Genomic DNA, 13720 nt, shown 5'->3' with positions numbered 1-13720 from the left:
TGTGCAAGCAGGGGAAGGAGAGAGGAGAGAGAGAATCTAAGCAAGCTCCATGCTGTCAACAAGGAGCCCGGGATGGGGCTCGATCCCACAAACCATGAGATCATGATGTGAGCCAAAATTGAGAGCTGGATGGTCAACCAACTGAGTCACCCAGTCACCCCCATAAGATGCTTTAAAAAAAATGTTTTTTAGTATCTTTGAAATCAAGATGTATATTAAAATCAATGGTGTGTTATAGCCAAGGAGTGGCAACATTTTTTTCATTTAGTAGAACATGAAGAAATAATACAACTTACAACTGATGTCTTAGATTTGACAAGGTAGTTATCATGATACTTGGTAAACACGTACTTAATAAAATCTTCGTGAAACGATTCAGTACTAGTTCCAATAGTAGAAATTTCAGGCAGAAAGTGAATGAACTATCACCAGAGAGAGCTTTCAAGAATGCCTCATCAGGGAAATACAAATCAAAAACACACTGAGATACCACCTCACGCCAGTCAGAGTGGCTAAAATGAACAAACCAGGAGACTATAGATGCTGGAGATGATGTGGAGAAACAGGAACCCTCTTGCACTGTTGGTGGGAATGCAAACGGATGCAGCCACTCTGGAAAACAGTGTGGAGGTTCCTCAAAAAATTAAAAATAGAACTACCCTATGACCCAGCAATAGCACTGCTAGGAATTTACCCCAGGGATACAGGAGTGCTGATGTATAGGGGCACTTGTACCCCAATGTTTATAGCAGCACTTTCAACAATAGCCAAATTATGGAAAGAGCCTAAATGTCCATCAACTGATGAATGGATAAAGAAATTGTGGTTTATATACACAATGGAATACTACGTGGCAATGAGAAAGAATGAAATATGGCCTTTTGTAGCAACGTGGATGGAACTGGAGAGTGTGATGCTAAGTGAAATAAGCCATACAGAGAAAGACAGATACCATATGTTTTCACTCTTATGTGGATCCTGAGAAACTTAACAGAAGACCATGGGGGGAGGGGAAGGAAAAAAAAAGGTTAGAAATGGAGGGAGCCAAAACATAAGAGACTCTTAAAAAACTGAGAATAAACTGAGGGTTGATGGGGGGTGGGAGGGTGGAGAGGGTGGGTGATGGGCATCGAGGAGGGCACCTGTTGGGATGAGCACTAGGTGTTGTATATGGAAACCAATTTGACAATAAATTTCATATTAAAAAAGAAAATTAAAAAATAAAATAAACCAAAAAATAAAAATAAATAAATAAACATTTAAAAAAATTAAAAAAAAAAAAGGATGCTATATAAAAGACTTCCAGTTTGGGTAAAGACTCAGACTGAAAGAACCCCAAATCTCTTTCTATTACTAAGATATTCTATTTACCAATGTGCTCCAAAAATAACATTGTAAACAATTATTTTAAGATGTTTTTCTATGACATATATTGGACAAAATGTATAAGCCTATATAATGTATTCCCTATGTAAGCCAACTGAATTTAAATGCTGAATGTTTCCTAGATTTGTTTGAAAAGAAGAAAACAAATAAGGACTTACACTTTTGTTTTATTGAGTTTCTCAGCTCCTCCCTAGATAACACCACGGTCTTACATATATCCTGTTAATACTTATTCATAGTGCATAGTGTTGGTGCTACCATCAACATCTTTAATCAAAAGTTTTGTTTCTGGAAATCAATTATGGAAACATAATTGATGTTTGTATATTGACTCAATATCTAGCAACATTGCTAAATTCTCTATAAAAACTTATCTGGATATTCTTTACATACACAAACACATCATCTATAGAGAATGGTAGTTTTGTTTTCTCCTTTCAAATCCTTACTGCTTTCTTTTTTCCTGTTCTTGACTTACCACCTTAGCTAAAGCCTCCATTATGATACTGAAAATTAGTGACGATAGTAGACATCCTTGACTTTGTGAAAATTAATAAAAGGAAATTTCATTTAGAAAGGAGGCAGGAGGCCAGCAGTGGGAACTCTCATGTCCTATCACTAGTTGTCAAGTGCAGCCTAAATGAAGAGAGGGACTTTGCATGTGGATACTACCTGACTGTCCCAGAAGGAAAAAAGAAGGCTTTCCTCCTCCCCTGGCAACAGTTTAGCCAATGAGAGACTGTCATAACTCAGCCAATGAAAGGCCACTATACTCTGAACTCCCAGTTGGCTCCAATGTTTATAAGAGCCCACCCAACTTCCTCCTTTTCCTCTATAAAAAAAGAAACTTGTTCAGGGGACTTGCCTATGGTTTTGCCCCAGCTTGCTTGTCCAGGATGACAATTCTCTGCTATTCCTAAATAAATCCATCTTTTGCTGGTAAAATAACTGTCAGTTTTATTTTTAAGGTTAACTACTTATGTCTGATCTAAATGTGAAAGCATTCAAAGTTTCATCATTAAATATAATGTTGGCTACATTCTTTTAAAATAACACCACTTGGGGCACCTGGGGGACTCAGTCGGTTAAGCATCCAACTTTGGCCCAGTTCATAATCTCACGTTAGTGGGTACAACCCCTCATCAGGTTCTCTGTTCTCAGTGAGGAGTCTGCTTCGGATCCTCTAAAGAGAGAGATGCAGAAACTGAAGCGGGCTCCAGGCTCTAAGCTGTTAGCACAGAGCCTGACACAAGGCTTAAACTCACCAACCACGAGATCATGACCTGAACCAAAGTCGGAGGCTTAACTGAGTGAGCCACCTGCACCCAAAGTATTGTTTCTTACGTTACTGCCCATTTCAACTATATTTCTCAATTTACTTGCATAAAATGTTTCCGTATATGTTCTTATCTAATGTCCAACAACATCAGCAGCTGTGTCCTTTTTGCTTCTTATTCCTTACTTTGGTTATTTATGCTTTCTCTTTTTTCTCAATCAAGCTCATTAAAGATTTCTCAATTTTTTTTTTAATTTAAAAAGAACCTTCTTTTGATTCCTTGATCTTCTCTTTTGTATGTGTGTTTTCTTATCCACTAATTTATGCTCCTGCTTTTATTTCATGTCCTCTATTTTGAGTTTATTTGGCTCTAATTTTTCCTTTTTAAATGAATGTTTATCTCATTAACTTTCAGCTGTTCTTCTTTCCTAACATGTATTTAAAGCTATCAATTTCCATCTAAGTACTCCTTTAAGCTGCATTCCACAACTTTTGATACATTCGTATTCTCTCATCATTAGGTCAAAATATTTCCTAATTTCTATTATGACTACTTTTTGGACCCATGGGTTTTGGAAGCATATTTCTTAATTTATTTGAAGAAAATGCCCAATATAATTTCAATCCTTTGAAATTTTCTGAGATTGTTTATATGGTTGATACAGATAACTTTTGAAAATTCTCTACATATACTTGAAAAGAACACGCACTCTAAATTGGTGGATACAACATTCTGTATTTGTTCATTAGGTTAGCATGTTAACTGTACTCTTTAAATTATACTTATTCATTTCTGTTATGTCTCTTCTCAATTGTTGAGAAAAGTATCTTAAATCTTCCATAAAATTGTGACTTTTTCTATTTCTTTGTTGTTTTATATATTTTTGAGGCTGTATTATCAAGTGTTTATAATTTTATAACTTTCATAGCTTCCCGGTGAATAGAACTTTATACAATTATGAAGTCACCTATTTTATTTCTAGCAATGAGTTTTGCATTAGACTATATGGTCTAATATTATACATTGACTATATGGTCTAATATTATACAGCTATAAAATAAAACATTTTTTGGTATTGTTTCCATGATAGGTCTTTTTCAATTATTTTACAAACTTCCTGTATTGTTAATGTGGAATATCTTTTTAAAAACACTCTGAGGGAAAAAAATAAAAATACTCTGACATTTTGTCTGAAGTTAGTAATTTAAATTTAAAAGTCACCAATATTTTTGGGTTTAAATTTTTATCTACTTTTTTTCTATTTGTATCAAGGTGCTATGTTTCTGTTTCTCTCCTCCTTTCTTGCAAATTCTGGAATTGACTGAATATTCTTCATTCCATTTGTTCTTCTCAGTTTGAAAATTGTGTCCTTTATTTCTATGCTTTTCTTAAGTTAACCCTGAAATTAGGATATAAATCTAAAGTTAATCAAATCTTTACCCATCATTGCAAGACTCAGACCTCCTCCCTATATACGCTATCGCTCTGTGTACTTTCCTGAGCATTATGTTGTTTTATGTTCAGAGACATATTTACCCTTGTCTTTGCTCTTCATTACTTATTATAACTCAAAGCATGCTTCTTGGACTACTTTTCTTCTGCGTAAAGTAATTCCTTTAGTGAGCATCTGTTGCTGACAACACCCTTCATAAGACTGAGTAAAAGTGTCTAAGTCATCCTCATTATATACTTTATGTTGCTCTCTTCTGTATTTTACCTCTCTCTTTTCATAACTGTATTATGGTTAATTTCTTCTACTCTATATATATATATTCCATTTCACAAATTCCCTCTATTGTACAATCTGACAAACATACCCTCTGATTTAGAGTCAACTTTAAAGAGATATAATTTTCATACAATACCACGTATCCATTTTAAGGATAAAGTTCAACAAATTTTGACAAATGCATACTTTCATTTAATCAAGAACACAATCAAGACAGAATATTTCCATCAGCTCAAATGGTACCCTTGTGCCATTTTGAGTAAATTGCCTGAAATAATCCAAAGCCCAAAGAAACACTAATCTATTTTCTGTCATTATAAACTAGACTTGTCTTTTCTAGAGCTGCATCTAAATGGAATCACAAAATATACACTCTTTTGTATCTTGCTTCTTTTGACCAATAGTCTGAAATTTATTCATGGTGTTACACGTATCAGTAGTATTTTCCTTTTAATTGTGGAGATGTATTCTGTTATATGGATATATTATAAATTATCAATTCTCATGTTAATGGTCATTTGGGTTATTTAGAATGTGTGATTATTATAAATAAAGCTGGTATGTACATGCATGTATAAATCTTTATAAATATATCATATTTCTCTAATAAATATCTAAGATTGTTATTGCTGAAGTTAGTTGTAGAGTTGCTTTGGTTTGTTGTTAAAATTTTAAGAAACCAAATAGTCATTTTTGCAAAATGGCTGTAGTCTTTTACATTCCCACCAGTAATAATACAAGAGATCCAGTTGCACCAGAACCTTATCAACTTTCGCACTCTAATGAATGTGCATGTGGTTGTAATCTGCAGCTCCTTGATGACTAAAAACTGTTAGCATTCTTTCTATTGAAATGTCTCTATTCTGTTTTGTAACAGAATAATGCTGGCCTCATAAAGCAAACCGAGAAGATAGCTATTCTCTATTTCCTGAGTTTGTATATTTTAAAAAAATTTTTTTTAACGTTTATTTATTTTTGAGACAGAGAGAGACAGAGCATGAATGGGGGAGGGTCAGAGAGAGAGGGAGACACAGAATCCGAAGCAGGCTCCAGGCTCTGAGCTGTCAGCACAGAGGCCGACATGGGGCTCGAACTCACGGACCGTGAGATCATGACCTGAGCCGAAGTCGGACGCTTAACCGACCAAGCCACCCAGGCGCCCCCTGAGTTTGTATATTTTAATATTTATTCATTAACTATAAATCAGACCTGAAGTTTGCTTTATGGTAAGGTTTTAAATTATAATTCAGTTTTTTTAATCAATAAAAAATACTCAGATTATCTATTTCTTACCTAAGTCATTTTTGGCCATTGGTATCTTATAAGTTATAGTATTTATTTGCAGAAAGTTGTCCAAAAGAGTTTCTTATTACCCTTTAATGTCTGTAGAATCTGTAGTTATAGCCCTATCATTTCCAGTATTTTTGTTTTTAATTTTTAAAATGTTTATTTTTGAGAGAGAGAGAGAGAGATACAGAGCACGAGCAGGGCAGGTGCAGAGAGAGAAAGAGAGGGAGACACAGAATCCGAAGCAGGCTCCTGGCTCTGAGCTGTCTGCACAAAGCTGGACATGGGGCTCAAACTCACGGACCACGAGATCATGACCTGAGCCAAAGTTGGACACTTAATGGCTTAACTGACCGCGCTAAGTGCCCCCCGCCCCCTGTATTGGTTTAAGTATCTTCTCTCCTTTTTCATTAATCAGCCCAGACAAAATTTTAGCAATTTTATTGGTCTTTTCAAAATACCACTGATGGTTTCAATGATTTTCTTTATTGTCCATCTATTTCTGTGATTTTGATTTCTGCCATACCTTTATTACATCCTTCCTTCTAATTACTTTTGTTGCATTTGCACTTAATTTTTCTAAGTTTTCCAGGAGGATGCTTAGATCACAGATTTTTTCCATTGCCCTTTTAAAATTTTTTTATTTTTAGAGAGGGAAAGTGTGAGAAGGAGAGGGGCAGAGGGAGAAAGAGACAGAATCTTAAGTAGGATCCACACTCAGCACAGAGGCCAATGCAGGGCTCAATCTTACAACCCTGGAATCATGACCTGAGCTGCAATCAAGAGTCAGACACTCAACTGACTGAGCCACCCAGGCACCCCAATTGTCCTTTTCTAATAAAAGCATTTAAAGCTATAAGCTTCTCTATATTCATTATTTTAGCTCCATCTCATAAATTCTGATCACCTATCTTTACATTTTCATTCAGTTCAAAATGTTTGCAATTTCTCTTATGTTGTCTTCTCTTACACACAGGCTATAAATGTGTTGTTTAATTTCCAAAAATTTAGTCATTTTCCGGAAATCTTTGTTACTAAATTCCAACTGAATCCTTGTGATCCATAAAGCATATTGTGTAAGATTGCAATCACTTTATATTTGTTGAGGTTTACAAGTAGCATATGAAGTACATTGGAGAATTCCATGTACACTTGAAAAGAATGTGTATTTGCAGTTATTGAGTAGATTGTACTATGAATGTCAGTTAGGCCTACTTGACTGATAGTGTTCTTTAAGTCTTCTACAGTTTTGTTTTTTTGTTTGTTTTGTTTTGTTTTGAAATCTTCTGTATTTCTGTAGATCATTCTCCATTAGGTTGTCAGCTTTTGCTTTGTGTATTTTGAAGCTCTGTTAATTAGGTGTTTATATGTGGGTTTTTTTTGGTGCATACGTTTTTTATTGGTTCTTTGTGAATTTACTTCATCATCATTAACAAAATGTTCTTTACCCTTGTTCTAAAGCCCTATTCCTTGATGTCTACTGTGTCTCATGTCACATCAGCCATAACAACTTTCTCATGATTAGCGTTTTTCTTCATTTTTTAAAAAAATTTTTTAAAGTTTATTTTTGAGATAATAAACTCATTTTTGAGATAATAAAGTTTATTTTGAGATAATATAAATTTCTATACTTTCTATATTGACATCTATTTGATCCAGCACCATTTGTTTCCTTGACAGGTGGGGACAGTGGAGGAGGGGCAGAGAGAGAGAGAGAGAGAGAGAGAGAGAACACCCAAGCAGACTCTGAGCTATCAGTGCAGAGCCCGACACGGGGCTTGATCCCACAAACCATGAGATCATGACCTGAGCTGAAACCAAGAGTCAGACACTTAATTGACTGAGCCACCCAGATGTCCCATAGCATTTTTATTTTATCTTTTTGCATCCTTTTTAACCTTTATGTTATCCCTTTATACTTACATGGAGTTTCTTACAACACACAGTTGAATCTTCCATTTTTATCCAGTCTGTAAATCTCTACTTTTTAATTGAAATGTTTAGACCATTAACATTTAATGTAATTATCAATATCAGTGGGTTTATAACTATCATCTTGTTATTTGTTTTCTGTCACATCTATCATATGTTCCCTTCTCTGACTCTCACCTCCCACAATATTGTTTTAGGTTAAATAACAATTTTTAGTATTCTATTATATTGCCACCATTAGTTTATTAGCTATACCTCTTCAGATTTTTAGTGCTGCCATAGGGCTGCAAAGGTTTTCTCTTAAAAATTTTAGAGATTTAGGGGTGCCTGGGTGGCTCAGTTGGTTAAGTGTCCAACTCTTGATTTCGGCTCAAGTCATGATCTCATGGTTCATGGGACTGAGGCCCACACTGGGCTCTGCGCTGACAGTGTGGAGCCTACTTGGGATTCTCTCTCTTCTACTCTCTCTGCCCCTCCTCTGCTTGCGCTCCTTTTTAAAAAAGTTTTAGATTTAAGTTTTACATTTAGGTTTATGGTCCTTTTTGATTATTTTTTTGTGAATGATGTGATAGGAATGATATTTTTTCCATACAGACATCTTTTTTTCTATATTTTCTATATTGACATCTATTTGATCCAGCACCATTTGTTTCCTTTTTACACCGTTTTCCTTTTTACATTCTCCATATTGCTCTTCATTATGTGTATGTTATCCCTTGATCCGTGAGTACACTGTGCAAATTCTAAAAGCAGTTTTAACATCCTGATCTGTTAATTCTATTATTTCTAGTCTAATTATTAACTATCAATTTCTATTAATTAATTTCTATTAATATCAATTTCTCCTGATGAGACACATTTTCCTGCTCTTTTGCACATCTAATAATTGCATGTGGATGCCAGACATTATGAATTTTACATTGTGAGTGCTGGGGTTTTTTTTTCCTTTAAAGAGTGTCATACTTTATTTATTCAGGAAGTTAAAATACTTGAAGATAATTTTGAGGTTTTTAAAAAAGGTTTTTCAAACAGAAGCAAAAAAAGTCTTCCCGCTACTATGTTTAGCTTTCATGGATCTCCACTGAATACCTCTTGTATTCCATGATTGTTCTTACTCTGGTTGGTGGGAACCTGAATGACTCCCAACCCTGTGTGCGTCCTGGAAATTGTTCAGATTACAGCTCATTGGTAATCATTTTTTTCTAAGAGTGTTATTTATCAGCCCTTGTGGAATGTCATATTACATATGCATTAACTGGTTTTTAAAGATTCGTGCATTAACACGTGCTGGTTTCTTGACCTCTTTTTCTGTGTAGCTGCCTGCTTTCTGGTAGTATGGCCCCACAAATTCTAGCCACTTGAAACACTATGAATGCTGATTTCTATCTTCTCGAGTCAGTGAGACCACTGGGCTCTTTTTGGGTTCATCCTGCTTGTGCTACAGTCTGGATATGACCTCCAAGCAAAATGGTGGAGTGATCATAAAGCCTATATCATTAATTCCATTTTTCTCAGGGATCACACTTCTATGTTACCTGTTTTCCAATGCTGAAAAAAAAAATGATTTTAAGTACATACCTCAGTTTCCTATCTGTCTACACAGGAGGATAAGTCCAAGCCCTCCAACTTTCCCCTGGTCAGAGGCAGAAGTTCATCTGCTGATTTGTCAGTTTAATAATTTTATTTATACAAGTTTTACTATGTTCTTTTTAAAATATTTAACATCTTTTTTAAACTGTTATTTATTTTAGTAATCTCTACACCTAACATGGGGCTCAAATCCATGATGCCAAGATCAAGAGTCACAGGCTCTTCCAAGTGAACCAGCCAGGTGCCCTAAATATTTAACGTCTTTTTTTTATAGCTCCCCATTCCTTGCAAATATTGAGGTCTGTCATTTTTTAAATATGGTAAGCATAATCATTTTAAAAATCAGTATCTGGGAACGGGCAGGGTGGCTAAGTTGGTTAAGTGACCAGCTCTTGATTTTGGCTCACGTCATGATCTCACAGTTCTGGGATCAAGCCCCACATTGGGCTCTGTACTGACAGCATGGAACCTGCTTGGGATTTCTCTCTCCCTCCCTCCCTCCCTCCCTCTCTCTCTCTCTCTCTCTCTCTCTCTCTCTCTGCTCCTCTCCCACTCATTCACTCTGTCTCTCTCTCTCAAAATATCAAAACATTCAAAAAATAATAAAGCGGCACTCAGTGGCTCAGTTGGTTAAGTGTGTGACTCTTGATTTCGGCTCAGGTCATGATCTCATGGTTCGTAGGACTGAGCTGGCATTGAGCTCTGCGCTGACACTGTGGAGGCTGCTTAGGAATATCTCTCTCTCCCTCTCTCTCTCTGTTCCTCCCCTACTTGTGCTCTATCTCAAAATAAATAAACTCCAAACAATAATTAAAAATAAAAATAACAAAGATAAGTATCTCATCATTCCAACATCTTACAGCATATGAGTGTGTTCTGCTGTCTCTTGGTTCTTGCTTATCTTGCCTATTTCTTTTTTCACTTAATTCAGTACTTACTGGCTTTTGCCTTCAAAAGATTAAATATTCCCTAAGGCCTAGGATGGATGTACCCCCTTCCCAAAATGCTTACTGTTGGTTTCCAGAAGGCATGTAAAGGCAATTATCAGTTAGAAACCATCTTGTCGTAGGTAGAATAATGAATGGTCCCACAGAAATGTTCATGTTCCAATATCCACTACCCATGAATAAATCATGTTACATGGCAAGACGGAACTAAGATTACAGATGGAATTTAATGGTCAGTTGCCAATCAGCTGACCTTAAAATAAGATCATACTGGTAGATGCACTATAATCATAAAAAGCTTTAAATTGGGATGAGAGAGGCAGAAGAGTCAGAATGAAATGGTATCATCAGAAAGACTCAACTGGCCATTTCTGGCTTTAAAGATGAAAAGAGGTGGGGGTGCCTGTATGGCTCAGTCAGTTAAGCGTCAGACTTTGGCTCAGGTCATGATCTCACAATCTGTGAGTTCAAGCCCTGCATGGAGCTCTGAGCTGACAGCTCAGATCCTGGGGCCTGTTTTGGATTCTGTTTCTCCCCCTCTCTCTGCCTCGCCCCATCTCGTGTGCTCACTCTCTCTCTCTCAAAAATAAATAAACATTAAAAAATTGTAATGATACAAAGAAGCCACAAGCCACAGAATGCTGGCAACCTCTAAAACTTGGAGAACACAAGAAAATGTATTCTCCCTGGGGCTTCTCTCATAATGTAATACAGCACTGCCAACAACTTGATTTTAGCCCACTGAGGCCCACTTCAGACTTCGGACCCCAGAACTCTAAGATAGTAAATTAGTGTTAGTGTTACCATAAGCCACTAAATCTGTGTTAATTTGTTATAACAGTAGGAAACTAATAAATATTTGTATTAGTCCATTGAGGCTGTTACAACAAAATAACAGAAATTGGGTGGCTAGAAGTCCAGGCTAGAGTGCCAGCATGGTCAGATTTTGGTGAAGGCTTTCCCCTGGGTTACATACAGAAGGCCAACTTCTCTATGTGTCCTCACATAAGTGGAAGGGGTGAGCTAGCTCTCTGGGGCCACCTTTAAAAGGGTACTAATCACATTAATCCCAATCCCATGAGAGCTCCACATTCATGATCTAATCACCTCCAGAAGGCTCCACCTCTTAATATTACTTTGGGCATTAAGTTTTCAACATATGAATTTTGGGCAACACAAAAATTCAGACCATAGTAACACTTCAAACCAATATTATAGCTTGGGGTTCCTTGATTGACTTGATACAGATCTGCTAGTAGGCCAGTCTGTGACAAATTCAATCTCATATATTTTTCACCTTTTCCTGTTCCGCTCATCAGGCAACAGTTTCAGAACTACAGAGAGGAAGGATGATTTTAGGTCTGGTTGCTTTTACACTGAAGGCATGGCCCTGAGAAGCCTAGCTTAATCTGCAGAAGATCTGTAAGAATGTCTATCTTAGACAAACTTGGGCTTGGATTCTGATCCTTTTGCCTAGTTAACCAGAAAAGCACAAGTATACAATATTTAAAAAGGACTTCAAATTTAAATAGCTTTGCCTTTATTTTCTACTTACCTCTAACATTATTAGCCTGGGTATTCCCAACTGTCTTTTCAGTTCTTTAATATTTTAAATCTAAGGGGCGCCTGCGTGGCTCAGTCAGTTGAGTGACCGACTTTGGTTCAGCTCATGATCTCACGGATTGTGAGTTTGAGCCCCGCGTCGGGCTCTGTGCTGACAGCTCAGAGCCTGGAGCCTGCTTCTGATTCTGTGTCTCCCTCTCTCTCTGCCCCTCCCCCACTCATGCTCTGTCTCTCTCTGTCTCAGAAATAAAGAAACATTAAAAAAATTTAATATTTTAAATCTAACATTTTTTCATTGTTTTCAGCAGAAAGATTTACATAATTTAGATCACCCTTACCAAAAAACAAAAATTCCTTGTGCATTCGGTTTGACCCTAATATAGAATTCATTTATATAAGTATATGCAGTTTATCCATTTTTTGAGGGCTATGTGACTTTTCACTTTTTTTTTGGTATTATAAACAATGCTGCATTAAAAATCTTCATAAATGTGTCATCTTGTCCAAGTGTTAGTTTCTTGTGCATGGAAATCTGTAAGTGGAATTACTTGGTCCTAATGTATGCATATTTTCAACTTTCCCACATATGGCATTATATGGCTGAATCACTTTACAAGTCTATCAGCAATGTTTAAGAGTTCCTATTTTCCAGAGGCACCTGGGTGGCTCAGTCAGTTAAGTGTCCAACTTAGGCTCAGGTCATGATCTGCAATCTGTGGGTTCAAGCCCCGTGTCAGGCTCTGTGCTGACAGCTCAGAGCCTGGAGCCTGCTTTGGATTCTGTGTTTCCCTCTTTCTCTGTCCCTCCCCCATTCATGTTCTTCCTCTTGCAAAATTAAAAACAAAAACAAAATTAAAAAACAAAAATTAAAAAAAAAAAAGAGTTCCAATTTTCCCCAAATAACCAAAACTTGGTATCATCCAACTTTATATGCATCAAACACATGAAAATAAAATCATTTATCATTTTAATTTGAAGTTTCTTAAGTTATTACTGAACTTCAGCATATTGCTGAATTGTTCTATGTTCCAACTGCCCTTTTGCCACTATCCAACTGATAGTTGGCCTTTTAAAAATTCATAGTTTCATGTATTATGGATGACAATTGTCAATTTCATGAACAACATTCACCCCCCAATTATGGCTTGACTTTTCATTTTGTTCTCTCACACAGTTTATTTTGTGTTAATATAGCATAGATACTTTTGTATTTTAATTTATGATTTGTACTTTTTTCCTTGGATAAGAAAAAATTTTGAAAGTCAAAAATAATTATTTTATATGTGTATATGTGTGTAAAGAATTCTGAAATTCTGCTTTATACATGTAGTTTTTAAATTCATTTTTTAGCAACAGTCTAACATAGAAACCCGAGTGTATCCCAAGCATTATAAAATTTCCAATGATTAGTAAGGCTACATTTATGTCCCTGAAGTCCCCAAATGTAAGTCTATATTTGTTTAATTAGAATTTTTTAAAAAATTGTTTAATGTTTATTTTTGGTAACACCCTAAATTACATTCACAGAACAAAGATAAGAACAAAGATAGCACATTTCCCATCCAAAACTGTGCACACCAGAAGGCAATGTAGTGACTGACATCTTTGAAGTACTGAAAGAAACTATCAACCCAGAATTCTACATTCAGTAAAAATATCTTTCAAAAATGAAGGTGAAATAAAGACATTTCAGACTCTCCCCCTTCTCCCAAAAGCGACAAAATTATCATAATACCCACAATACAAGAAATACTAAAGGAAGTTATTCAGGAAGAAGAATTATTTCAGGCAGAAGAAATACAGACCTTTGGATATATACCAAAAAAATAAAGATTCCTCAAAAATTGTTAAGATGAAGGTAAATATGAAAGATGATTTTCTCATTTTTAATAACTCTAAAAGATAATCAACTGTCTAAAGTAAAAATAAGTGATATTGGTTAATAGTATACATAAAATTTTTGCAAATTCTATACCTGATAAATAACTTGCATTTAGACTAAAGAATTC

The 13720-nt window shown here is 35.8% G+C and overlaps 1 protein-coding gene across 11 annotated transcripts in view; it reads right to left on the bottom strand.

The window, feature by feature from the left end:
* Nucleotides 1-13720, bottom strand: part of LCORL (ligand dependent nuclear receptor corepressor like) — a 167173-nt gene that overhangs the window by 115199 nt on the left and 38254 nt on the right. The window lies entirely within an intron of this gene.

Source organism: Panthera tigris, chromosome B1 (genome assembly GCF_018350195.1).
Source record: "Panthera tigris isolate Pti1 chromosome B1, P.tigris_Pti1_mat1.1, whole genome shotgun sequence".
Taxonomy (NCBI): domain Eukaryota; kingdom Metazoa; phylum Chordata; class Mammalia; order Carnivora; family Felidae; genus Panthera; species Panthera tigris.
The sequence above is the reverse complement of the archived record's forward strand: the minus strand, read 5'-3'. Positions and strand labels throughout refer to the sequence as shown.